Raw genomic sequence first — 12,364 nt, forward strand, 5'->3', positions numbered from 1 at the left:
TATTAATTTTATTTAGTAGAAAATCTTACAAAATCAAAGTAAATGCAATCAATGCTGCATTATATTATAAGTTCCACCTCAAAGTAGATCTTATATATCACATGCAAACCATGCAGATTTTAATTCCCTAAATAAATATTTAAATTAATAATCAAATCTTGAATAATTAAAAAATGTATAAGAAAAGAACACTTTTTCTAATTCTTAAACCAATTTATACATTATTAATTCAAGAACTGAAAAGCAAGAATTTAACCTCAAGAACAAATCCAAATCAACAAGAATATAAATCAACCAAACCAGTTTTTTAATTTCCAATTGAGTTGAATTGTGGTTGTTCTAACCATGGCCACAATGCAGATTGATCTTCCATACCAACAAACATATTGCACAAGCTTTCGTCTTTATTAATGTTAACCGGTTGATCAAGTTTAAGGGCGTTGAGATGATTATGATGATCATGAACATATTCATGTCTTGATGATGAGTTTTGGAAGATTTGATTAGAGATTTGTTGGGATGATATCGCGCTATCTATTATGGGTGCTCTTGAAATGTCTAGTTTGATCTCAGAACTGTTTTCGCTTTTGTTGCTACAGGATCCTTCAGTTTCTTTGATGTTGAGGTTGAATGATTCGGTTGGCTCCTTGTTCTTGAGTGCCATTATCTGTAATTTTACAATAATTTTGATTAGATTCAAATAGGAAAATGCTGATTTTGTGAGGGATGATTTTTTTTTGCAACATACTCACCAAGGTAGATATAGTGTAAAGTAACAAAAGAAAAGTTTCTACAGTTTGTGGAAATTTAAATGAATTAATATATACATGGACAAAATATAATATATATATATATAATGGCAAATATTTAAGGTCTTAGAGCATTCTCATCTAACCCCTCATTTAATGTGAGGGCTGTTTTTATAATTTAGAAAGTGATTCAGGTTGTTGTGAGTAAAAAGTTTTTATATTTTAGAAAAAGTAGTTATTTTTCTGTATATTTGAAAAGTACTGTTCATCCTTTATAATTTTTTAATATATTTTGAGAGTGATTGTGAGTGAAGGAAAGAGAAAAAGTAATGATAAAAGGTATAAAAAGTATTATTTAATTGAAATAGAGAGAGAAAATGTAGTGAGTTTTAGTGTAATTTTTTGTTTAGGAATAGGGGTGGGATGAGAATGCTTTAGATCTATGAAAGGTAACACAATATAGAGCTAACTACAGTGTATTAAATGTTAGCAAGATCTTAGGAGATATACACATATAATTTTGTCCAAGAAAACCTCAAGAAAACACCCTAAAGTTTAATAAATATAATTTAGTTAATTTACTGCACTATTTTTTACATCGAAATAGAAGGCAAACGTGCAATAAGTTACGATATTAACCCTTTTTATATAGTAAAACAAGGTATTTAAAAAACCATATTCGTAGATCGATCTTAAGGTCACATAACATTACTATGCTGGACTTTACTAAGTAGATCCACAGCTAGGCTTGTCAACGGTTATCGAATTGACCTTCTTAATCTACCATGATGTGAAGATCACTGTGAAAATCCACAATTAAAAGTGTGACAAGTAGAATTTTTATGATCTAACAATATACTTTTTAAGCAATATGTTGCATACCTTTTTATGTTTATAATTCTACATTTTTAAGACCTTGTTTTACTATATAAAAAGGGTTAATATCGTAACTTATTGCACGTTTGCCTTCTATTTCGATGTAAATAATAGTGCAGTAAATTAACTAAATTATATTTATTAAACTTTAGGGTGTTTGCATACCTTTTTATATGCCAAACAAAATGTAAAATTCAGCTATTTGTTGTAGCGATAGTATTAGAGCATATCTTAAACTTAAAACAAGAAGAATTGAAATAATTACCTCAGCATGTAGTTTGTGATTTTGAGATACAAGGGAATCATTTTGAGCTTTGATAGCTTCAAACTGCTTCTTGAGCACATCATAATCCTTTTCCAATTGCTTGGTTTTCCATCTAGCCCTTCTGTTTTGAAACCAAATGGCAATCTGTCTCGGTTGCAGCCCGAGTGCCTTCGCAAGCTGCATTTTCCTCTCTGGATCAAGTTTATTCCCCAAAGCAAAGTTTCTTTCAAGTGTCTTCACTTGTTCCATGTTTAGCCTTTTCTTTCTCTCTCCCCCAATCAACCCATCATCCGATCCTTCATCTTCGCCGTTGTTGGTTTCTTGATCGCATATGTCGGTTGCATATGAAGACATTGATCTTTTGTCTAAGAATGAGGCAACTCCTGTATGTATATTAATCAAGATGGTTGGTAAATGATAAATTCGATTAATCATACAATGAGCAGTGTTTATATCGAAATAGAAGGCAAACACGCAACAAAGTGCGTGTGTGACTAACTCTTTTTGGACAGCAAAAATTAGTTTATTTTTTTATAATAAAGGTTTTAACTTTGTAGACAACCCATGTATGGATGCATGTTTTGGAACATTTTGTGCCCTAGAACATCTTTGAGTTGTACTATACAACTCACTAATGTAAAGTGCCAAAAACCCATTTGTATGGTGCCATTGTGGCAAAGGAAATCTTTTGCCCTACTGCATCATTGGGTTGTACTGTACAACACAATCATGCATAAAGTTGAATTAATCAATTGATACTCTTCATAATTATCCAAGAAAGGGTAAAAGTTTAGAACTTTGTCATCAGAAACATTTGTGCCATGATGCATCATGGAGTTAAAGAGTTAACTTTTTCAAAACACATAAACATAAATATTGGCATCAAAGCATTTGTCTAATGGTCCACTTATGCATCATCAATTGTATAATACTAGTACGTGTGATAGAATTTCATAGAGATTTATAGTGAGGATATATAAATTACCATGAAAGTCCTGAGTTGTGTTGCATGATTGGAGAATTGGAGAAAGAAAATAAGGGGTATGATGGTCATCTTCATGAGAAGCTTGTAGCATGAAGTTGGTAGGGAAGAAGGCCATTCCACCATTTTTGTTCACAACTAACTCTTCATAAGTTTGCTTTGGGAGAGATCTAATAAGAGGTGAGAGAGAGAGAGAGAGAGAGAGTTATATATGCAAATATATTTCTTATGGTTGGCATTTAAAGGAAAGTATCATATAAGGAAGTGAGAGTATTTTTGTTGTGGTGCATAGCTTGTACATATAACATGTTTTAGGATTTTTCATGTTTTAGGACTTTTATGATCATTTATATCCATCATCTATTTTTTTTATAACGACGACTTTTTTGTATTTAAGCTATCACACTCTTTAAATTTAGAGAGTCTTGTTGCCTCACTCTGACAGAGTATGTTATCTTAGCCGGGCCCATAGTGGAACGAAACCCGGGTGGGCTTGGAATCCGAATTGACAACCTTATACAATGCCTAGCTCATATTCTTCATTGCCAATATTCACCCAAAATAACACAAATAGAATTGAACTTGAGTCTTTACTAAACAACCTAAGCCTTTCTACCTTTAGCCATATGTGAGGGATATATCCATTATCTATTTAATCTAAACCTTCAAATCCAAACTTAATTACTAATTGCTTAATTATATAGTAATAAACATAGAGATGCCACTCATTTTAAATGATGTGACAGAAAGGGATTAGGTGAGTTTCCTGTCAATTCTACACACATAGATAAATAAATTTATTATTATGTATAGCTAAATGTGATCACGTGTGATGTGCACATACATGTGTACAAGATAGAAAAAGAGAGATGCAAATAATGCTAGATTAGGAAAACTAATTTCTATACATTTAAAGAAACGAAAGGCATAAATTGCAAGCTCTTAAATCAATCTAGAATGATGGATTGATGGTAGCATTTCTTTTTTCTATATTTGTTTGTTGATTTAATGGTTATTTCTTTTTCAAAAGCTCCTATGTTCTTCTAAAGAAGACATAAGAGGTTCATATATTTTTTTAATGACCAATTATGTAAAAAACTAACAAAGAGCTACAAAACAGAAATTATGTTAATTACATAACAATGAGAGAATTCTTAATATCCACTTTGACCAACTAAAATAACAAGTTATATCTCTATTAGACTATTTGTTGTGAATGCTTTACCGGCCATCCACGTCACCGTCACGTAGAAAACGTGCCTTTAAAGCCCGTTGTGGTTTAAGGTTCCCTTTACCATTTTATTTTATAATATATAATATATGTATATGTATCTATATGTGTATGAAAGAGAGAGAGAGAGAGTGCGAAAAGCAAAGCTTGGCCCCATTACAAAAAATCCTTACAGCCTCATTAACCAAATAAAGTCCCCCCTCCCCCCCAAATACGATGCGGTAAAGCCCCCAAACCCGCCTCTCATACAACCCGCACTGTGTAGTCTTACTAACCCATGAAAAAGAGTAACTGATTATATTGTCTTAATGAGATCTTTCCTCCTTTTTTCCCGTGAGAAAACAACATCGTTCCTATATCATCAAATGATCCACTGAACTGCAAGATTAATGCCGTGAATAAGCTTTCTCTTCTTGCCAGAAACAAAGACTGAATCAAGCCATCAGTTTAATATTTGTGTTCTAGAAACAGTCAGAATTGATGATAAATCTACTCATATGATAATAGCAACCCACACACTAGTGCAATCTCAGTCACCAAACAAATGATCCATAGTCTCCACTGAACAACTTGATTTAACAATCATTTGCCAAACCTCGTTACGTTCCGGACACAACCTTAGTCCTAGGGCTGAGCACAGTTCGGTTTTGTTCGGTTATTAGGCGAAACCCAAACCAAAACCTAAGTAATCAGTTATTTAATATATGCAAACCGTTCGGTTTTCGGTTAATTTCGGTTTCGGTTTTGTTATTTTTGTTTTTTTTTTTCAATCATGTGTTGACATTTCAAAAAAAAAATAAGAAATGAAAATGCATATTTTAAGCTTGTATAAGAACGTGTTAGAGTACCACAGTCCACATATATATTGAATTCAAAAAACAAATATAGACACGTATTACGTGGAACGATACGAATACCAAGTTGCTAAATATAATTTGAAAATTAAAAAGCATTAAAAGTTTAGTCCCGATCTTCATACATCATTTTATTTATTTATCTTAAAAGTTTAGTCCATTCCTCGTCATCTTATCTTTATCATCAATCGGTTCGGTTTGGTTTTTTTCGGTTTTTTAAAAATGGATAACCGAATCGAGACCGAAATTTTGGTTTTTCAAAAAAACAAAAATTAACCGTCGGTTAATGCTTCGGTTCGGTTAATTCGGTTTCGATTCGGTTAACTCGGTTTTCTGCTCACCCCTACTTAGTCCCATCAATTACTTCAGCCCAATTACCATAAACACCTTTAAGAATCCTAACATTACACTTCACAAATAAACTTCACAAATAAACTAACGCTAGACTTGTTCATTTCAATACCAATAACATGCTGAGAACTATGAAAACCGCATAAAATGAAATATATAATACATACTTTGAATTTCCTTAAGCTTTGTGATAGTTCACATTTGAATGAAGTACAAGTTTGTATTATTTGGAGAGGAAAGGAATCGGATTCTCTTGGCATTAGTGGTTGCACATTTTAGATACTTGCATGAGAATGATGGATTTGAGGCTTAGAAGAAGTGCTTATTATATGGTCAAAGGGCGAAGACAAAATGATCCATGTAAAAGTTAAAAAAAAAAAAACACGAAAAAATAAAAATGAAAATAAATTCAAATTAGACATTTACTCTTAAGCAAAATGCAAGTAATAAAACTAATGCTTGAGTGCGTAATATGTGTTAGATATTCGCTAGTCGGGTAATGGGGTGGGGATAAATCGAGATTAATTGGATTGGACTTTTATGTATAATTTTCAATTTTATATATATTGGCAAACATTTTTATATGTAATTTTTCGTTTTATACAAACATAAACACATTTTAGCTAGAAATTGGCTTGAATCTCGCTGGAAACCGCTAGTTTTTTATGGAATCTCGTCGTAAACCGCTAATTTTGGTAGGAATCTAACCTGAAACTGTTGATATTGGTCGGAATCTCGCCGGAAACCGTCGATTTTAGCCGGATTTAGCCATTGACCGATTAGCCCAAAATTAGCCAGTGAAGTGGGGACTAACATTTAATCGGGGCTAATCGGCGTCTAATCGGGATTTTTGCAACACTTCGTGATAGAGTATTTCTACCCGTGCATTTTGTTGAAAGACGCCATGTAACACAATTCAAGGTTGTTCACATTGACATCCAAAGATTCCACGTGTTGTTTTTTCAGGAGTCCGTTTGATGCTTATTAGTGAAAACTAAAAAGTCAACGTCTATTTTGACAAGCATAAATAACTAGTCAACTATCCACTTTAAATAACTTTTCAAAACACGAGTAGTTGAACCCGTCAACCAGTCAACCATTAATACTTGTTGAGATTCAACCTCAAGATGTTTAGGTCATTATAGATTGATGTCTTAACAATTTTAGTAGCATAATGACACTCTTTATTGTCATCATTGGTGGCGTTTCTAACTGAAGCAGAGCGATTGCACAAATGAATGAACCATTACAACATATGCCCTTTTATATAGAATTTCTAAATTTGGTAGGTTCGCCAAAATGTTAAAATTACAAATTGACTAAAATTTAAAATGAAAACCTTAAAAAGACCCACAAATCGCCTATTTGAAGTTGTGCATTTTCCATCATGTTTTTCCCATCAAGTTGGCCTAAATAAGAGCAAGACCAATGTTTTAAAAACCGGTTTTTTACACGTATCGGATTGGGCTAAAACATGGTACAACCGGTTGAACCGGGTCATACCGGGAGGTTCAACCGGTTAAATAGTTTACCTTATAATTTCCTATTAATACAACTTTAACTCTAAAAACAACCCAAAAGTAAATGATTTCATAACAAACAATAATCTAAAAGTCAATCCATATTAAAAGAAATAACACAAAAGCACTCAATTTTAAAAAAAGAGTCATAAAGCTTATACGTTTGAACATTAATTGCTGGGTTAAAACTAATTTTGATAAAATATAGGCAACAAATATCAAAAATTCCTTGGACATAAAACCGGTTTGCCGGTAAAAACCGATATTTTAGAAAAAACCGCCGGTATAATGTTCTAGCAAACCGGCCAAAAATACCGGACTCAAAATACCGGCCTGCTGTACGAAATCCGGTTTAACCGGTTCAACCGGCCGGTTTGAACTGGTTTTTAATTAAACACTGAGCAAGACAACTTTTAGATCAACTATAGTGAATATCGAATTGATGACGTCGTCACCCATACTGATTTCCTCAATAACTTTGATCATAGAGTATTGACAACAAGGCCGTAACTGAGAATTTATATACCTCGGCCGAGTTGAAATAAAAAGACTCGTGGTCCTTAACCGAGTAACAAAATATATAAGCTACTTTTTAAAACGCCATTAATGTTATAATTAACAATAAATATAACAAAAATACATTAATAAAATTAAATACAATAATAGCTAACAACTAACTGATTATTCTGACATTCTTTACCAAATGAATTTTGGTTTGAGCCCAATAACCTAAGGTGCTAAACTTTACCAAATTGATCATGAATAAAAAAATTTTGGGTCCGATAGTTTAAAGATGATCAAAATCCAATTAAATTATATAATGTTTATTTTTTAATATATATATATATATACACACACATACAAACCCCAAAATAAATGTGCCCCGACCCAAGGCGTGGCTAGCTCACACACCTTAAGAGCCGGCCCTGATTGACAACTCCTATATTTACTGGCGGATACGCCAACACTCATTTGACCTGTTTAAGATAAAAGTACTCAAACCATCACTAAAAAGCAAATCGACGAATATAAAGAGTTTTAAAGACCGAGTGCCTACGAACCTCTTGTGAACTCACTCTTTAGAACAAAACAAAGTTTTTGACTTGCATGGCCTTATGAAAGTTTTGGACCTCTATGAACTTTTCAAGCTCCCAAACTTTAGGGTTTTATTACAATAAATTTACAAAATGTACATATATAAATTATAAAGCATTTAACATTACTATCGTAATAAAAACTTATCTTTATTTTGGCTCAAAACCACGAGATGAAAAAAGAAAGTTCAATATTCATCAATGGGCCCAATTATAAGTTTCTTGAAATATCATGAAGTTGCCATTTCAACTAACTAAAGACCACAAGAACCCACCACAAAACTTGTTTGTTATTTAGTGAGGTTTTTAAAATATTGAAAAAACATGTTATAGGACACAAAAATAATCAAATTAGTTTGTTGTTGTGGAGGATGGTAATGGGCCGGGTATTTATCAAGTAATTACTGGTTAGTTATCTGTCTATTACCTATTGGGTATTTGTTAAGTAAAACCATGTCCCATTGTTGTGCGACGTGACCCAAAAGACACCGGGATGGATGAAGGTGGGTGGTGGTGTAGGACCTATTTTTTTTCTTTAATTATTTCATCATTATAAAAGCTTAATAAGCAATAAAACTAACGAAGTTGGTGCTTCAACGTTTTTACGTGACTTTTCATTTGCACGAACCTTCTCGGCTCCTACTTTTATGGCTTGAAACCGTTAAAGACTGTAAGAGTTAAACGGATTAGTTTTTTTAATGTTCTTACGCCCCTACTGCAATGTGCACTAGCGGATCTTTACACAGGCCAAACCAGGCCGCGGCCCCATCACGTTTTTCGCTCGGTGGTATCTTTTTTCGAGAAAATCAAGAAAATATATATATGTATTGAGTCTGGCCCAGCCAAGTTATTTTGAGTCCGGCCCATCCATATTATATGAGTCCGGGCCAGGCTTGAATTTTCATAAATGTAAAGTTTGTTTAAGGTCGAAGATCAGAAATCGTTTACGAAATAAACGTAAAGATAAAGAAAGGAAGGTTAAGAAATAAAACTCCCTAAGACTAACCCTAAGCCCAAATAAACTTTAAACAAAAGACTAAACATTAAGTCCAAAATCCAACCCTAACATATGGTTGATGTCTGAACACAACAACAAATGGATGTTCCATTGTACGATGGCCTTTGTGTGACTTACTGACTTATGAGTTTCGGCACAGAAGTCAAAATAGAAGCCGAGAAGCAAGCAAGTGAATTGATAATATCGTTTGGATGTGAAATCGATTATTGGGCACTGTCGTTGTCAGCTGAAACCTAAGGTTCAGAACTGACTCGTGTGGAGTGAAATCGATTAATCAAAACAGTCAACAAAAGCAAGCAGAGACTAGGCTCGGTAATTCGCATTTCACCATTTTGTATTTCTTTCAATTTGGTATGCTAGGGTTTGGAATAATTGTTTGACCCGACCCGAACCAGATTGCCGACCCGATACTTAGAAGTAGGAAAAAATATTTGATTGTTATGACTTTTGGCCTATCCTTACTAAATGCTCAAGATCCGCCACTGACAATATGGGTGTGTTAATACTAGTTTTAATTGTAAAAGTATTACAAGTTAAACTAGGACAATTTTCTCTCTATGATAATACATGGGAAAAAGTGAAACCAAGAGATTGACCATTTAACCCTTAGTATCACACTTTTAAACCTAGGTGGGCTTTTTATATAAAAAGAACTGAGCTGCAATAAAATCAACAGGTTCAACTGGGCTTAGGTCAAGAGCCCAAATTGATTTACCATTTAAATTTCTAAACAATAATTTTTTTACTTTAATTACATCTACTTAATTTAGGTTAATTTACTAGAAAACGAGGACGCTAGAAGCCTGTACTAATAGAAAACGTTGTTGGTCATGGTCATGAAAATAGTTAGATGATTACGTATCAATGATCCATTTTTTTTTTGACTTTTAGGTCGTATTTTAAATGATAACTGAGATCTAAGATATTATTTTCTTTTCTACATGATATAAATCGTGACCATCCCATCCTTCTCTTTCATTTCGTGAAACAATGCTATCGAACTACAATAACAAAGTTTCGCTGTTTAAATGGTTCTAAACTATTTAATAATTCTCATTTGAACTCGTTAACCAAACAAAACCGTGTTTCCAAAGGGACTAAACAATAAGACAGCCACCAATTGAATTTACTACACACATATTTAACATTCACTTAGTATGTATCAACTTCCTTAATTTCCAAACCAGGGTGCAAAAGTAAACCCTAGTTGCTCATCTTCACTAGAAATCAAGTACCAAATAATTTTTATTCTTACTTCAAGACCGAGTATACCTGAGTTCCTAACTATGTACACGACATAACCAACTTTTCGGTTGTTAAAGGCTCCATATGTTGAAGTACTTCAAACCTAATATGGATTTGACATGCATATGGAGATGTTGTAGTACTTGTTCACAGCATTAACATGTAACAAGATATTATTTGATCACATGGGAGGCACATTAAACATATGAGTGGTAGACATATATGACTATGCACACCTCATCTTTCAAAGGACTATCAACTCAAGGTGAAAGTACTACAGATACATGTTAATTTGCTCACCGGTAGCAGGTGCAACATGTTAAATTCCTACGTACATTCGCACTTAAAATTTGACATCTACATACATGTTACACCGCTAACGAAAACAGATCTTATTGGTTAGGGTTATTATAAAGTGCTATTCAATACATATTACACAAAAGTGCCAAGTCATTTTTTTCCCCTTAAAATAACATATTTTTTATTTTAAAAAAATCTGACGAGTTCTGATGACTTAGGTCTGTCTTAATCCTCCGTTGATTCCGTTCATCGTTACACCCACGTACATTCTATAAGCACGTTTGAATCTTTAATCACCTGTTACCGCGAAAACATAAGCTGATTATAGAACAAGAATGATCGGAAATATGCATGGTTATTGAAAAGGGTTTGAATCGCCAAGTATTGTTTCCACCCCCGCAATGTTATCATGCTTGAGGTTGTACGATTTTGCAGAAGTGTTTATATGAAATGCCCTGAACTCATTGTGTCTCGGTAGCTGGATGTACACATGCATTGTAGTTCTTAAACACAGAGATTTCATTAAAACTTGTAACGGAAACATACCATCATTCATACCTAAATGTAGTCCATCCACGCACAAATAAAGTAAATAAACACAAGCATGGCTGGGATGCCAGTCTTCCGCAAGGTAGCTCGCCTCAGTACCCACCATGCATGTCAAACATATGCCTGCTAAGATGATGCGCGTACTTAAAAGCAACCTTGTTGTGTGAGTTCTAGCGTTCAAACATTGCATCATTCATAACAGTTATCCACTAATTTAATAACACATACGTGCTACATAAAGTACATCATTCGTAACATACGATACCCTATGTTATAAGTCAAAAGAGTTTCTGACCCCCCCCCCTTCTTCTCCGTACGAACGATTGTCATCACTCAACATCACACAATTGCTCAATTTTCAACAATGCCACAAAGGCATTGACCCTCATTGTCACGCTTGCATACACCCCGAAGGGGAAACATACGACCACGTGGGTCAAAGTAGCTCTATACCGTACACCAACATTCTTTATACATACGTTTAGGAAAATACACAACCCATTATCCCTATCTTAATTACCCGTAAACACACCACCACAAAAACAATAAAAAAGGGTACATTACTCACCTAGTCCATAAACTTCACTTTTTTAACAAAAGTCATTCATTACATCTCACTAATCTAAATAGAAGTAATTAAGTTTTATTTAATAAACCAACCATATGCATGCATGAAGAATGTAACCCATAAGCATGTGGATGAAATCATGAGGATATGGACCAAAGCACGTTTCTCACATGTTTACTATCATGTTCCATTGTTTTAAATGTAGAAGCATAAATGGATAACACAGTTGCCAAATGAGACTACAGTAATCGCATCATTTATTTGTTTCGTTATTATTATTATTATTATTATTATTATTTATTTATTTATTTATTTTTCTTTGCATGTGTCACGTTATTTGTGGTCAAGATTCTTATATATGTATTTTCAGGGTTTGTGGTCCAAGATACATAGCGGCGTAAAACAAAGAAATTCTCCTATTGAGTTCGGTGTTTTTCGATACTTGGGTTTATTACTATCTGACTTCAAAGTTTTCGGGCAGGGTCAGGTTCTTCTAAAAATATCGTCAATAACTCCTAAATGCACAACACAATCAACACGTAATTCTAAATATAAACATATACACGTAACGCCCTAATAAATTATGCTTTTAACATATATTATAATTATTCATAAATGATAAACATACGTACATAGACAATAAAACAAAAACTAATTTAACCTTGATTTTTTACTCATATTTTAATGGTTGATTGGATTTGAAAATCAAACTCAATAGCCGATAACCTGACTGGAGTGTCATGAGGGCCAAAATGGACAAAC

The 12,364-nt window shown here is 33.4% G+C and overlaps 1 pseudogene across 1 annotated transcript; it reads right to left on the bottom strand.

Annotated features, from left to right (window-relative positions):
* Positions 1 to 307: 307 nt before the first annotated feature.
* Positions 308 to 3,089, bottom strand: LOC143619169 (homeobox-leucine zipper protein ATHB-13 pseudogene; annotated as a pseudogene). The gene is made up of 3 exons (XR_013151147.1): positions 2,876 to 3,089; positions 1,891 to 2,273; positions 308 to 667 (listed from the first exon to the last, which is right to left on the bottom strand). The product of XR_013151147.1 is annotated as a homeobox-leucine zipper protein ATHB-13 pseudogene (transcript).
* Between the last annotated feature and the right edge of the window lie 9,275 nt (positions 3,090 to 12,364).

The sequence above is a fragment of the Bidens hawaiensis genome, unplaced genomic scaffold (genome assembly GCF_021521415.1).
Source record: "Bidens hawaiensis isolate Kalapana, Puna unplaced genomic scaffold, B.hawaiensis_p1.1 tig00002414_1, whole genome shotgun sequence".
In the NCBI taxonomy this organism is placed as follows: domain Eukaryota; kingdom Viridiplantae; phylum Streptophyta; class Magnoliopsida; order Asterales; family Asteraceae; genus Bidens; species Bidens hawaiensis.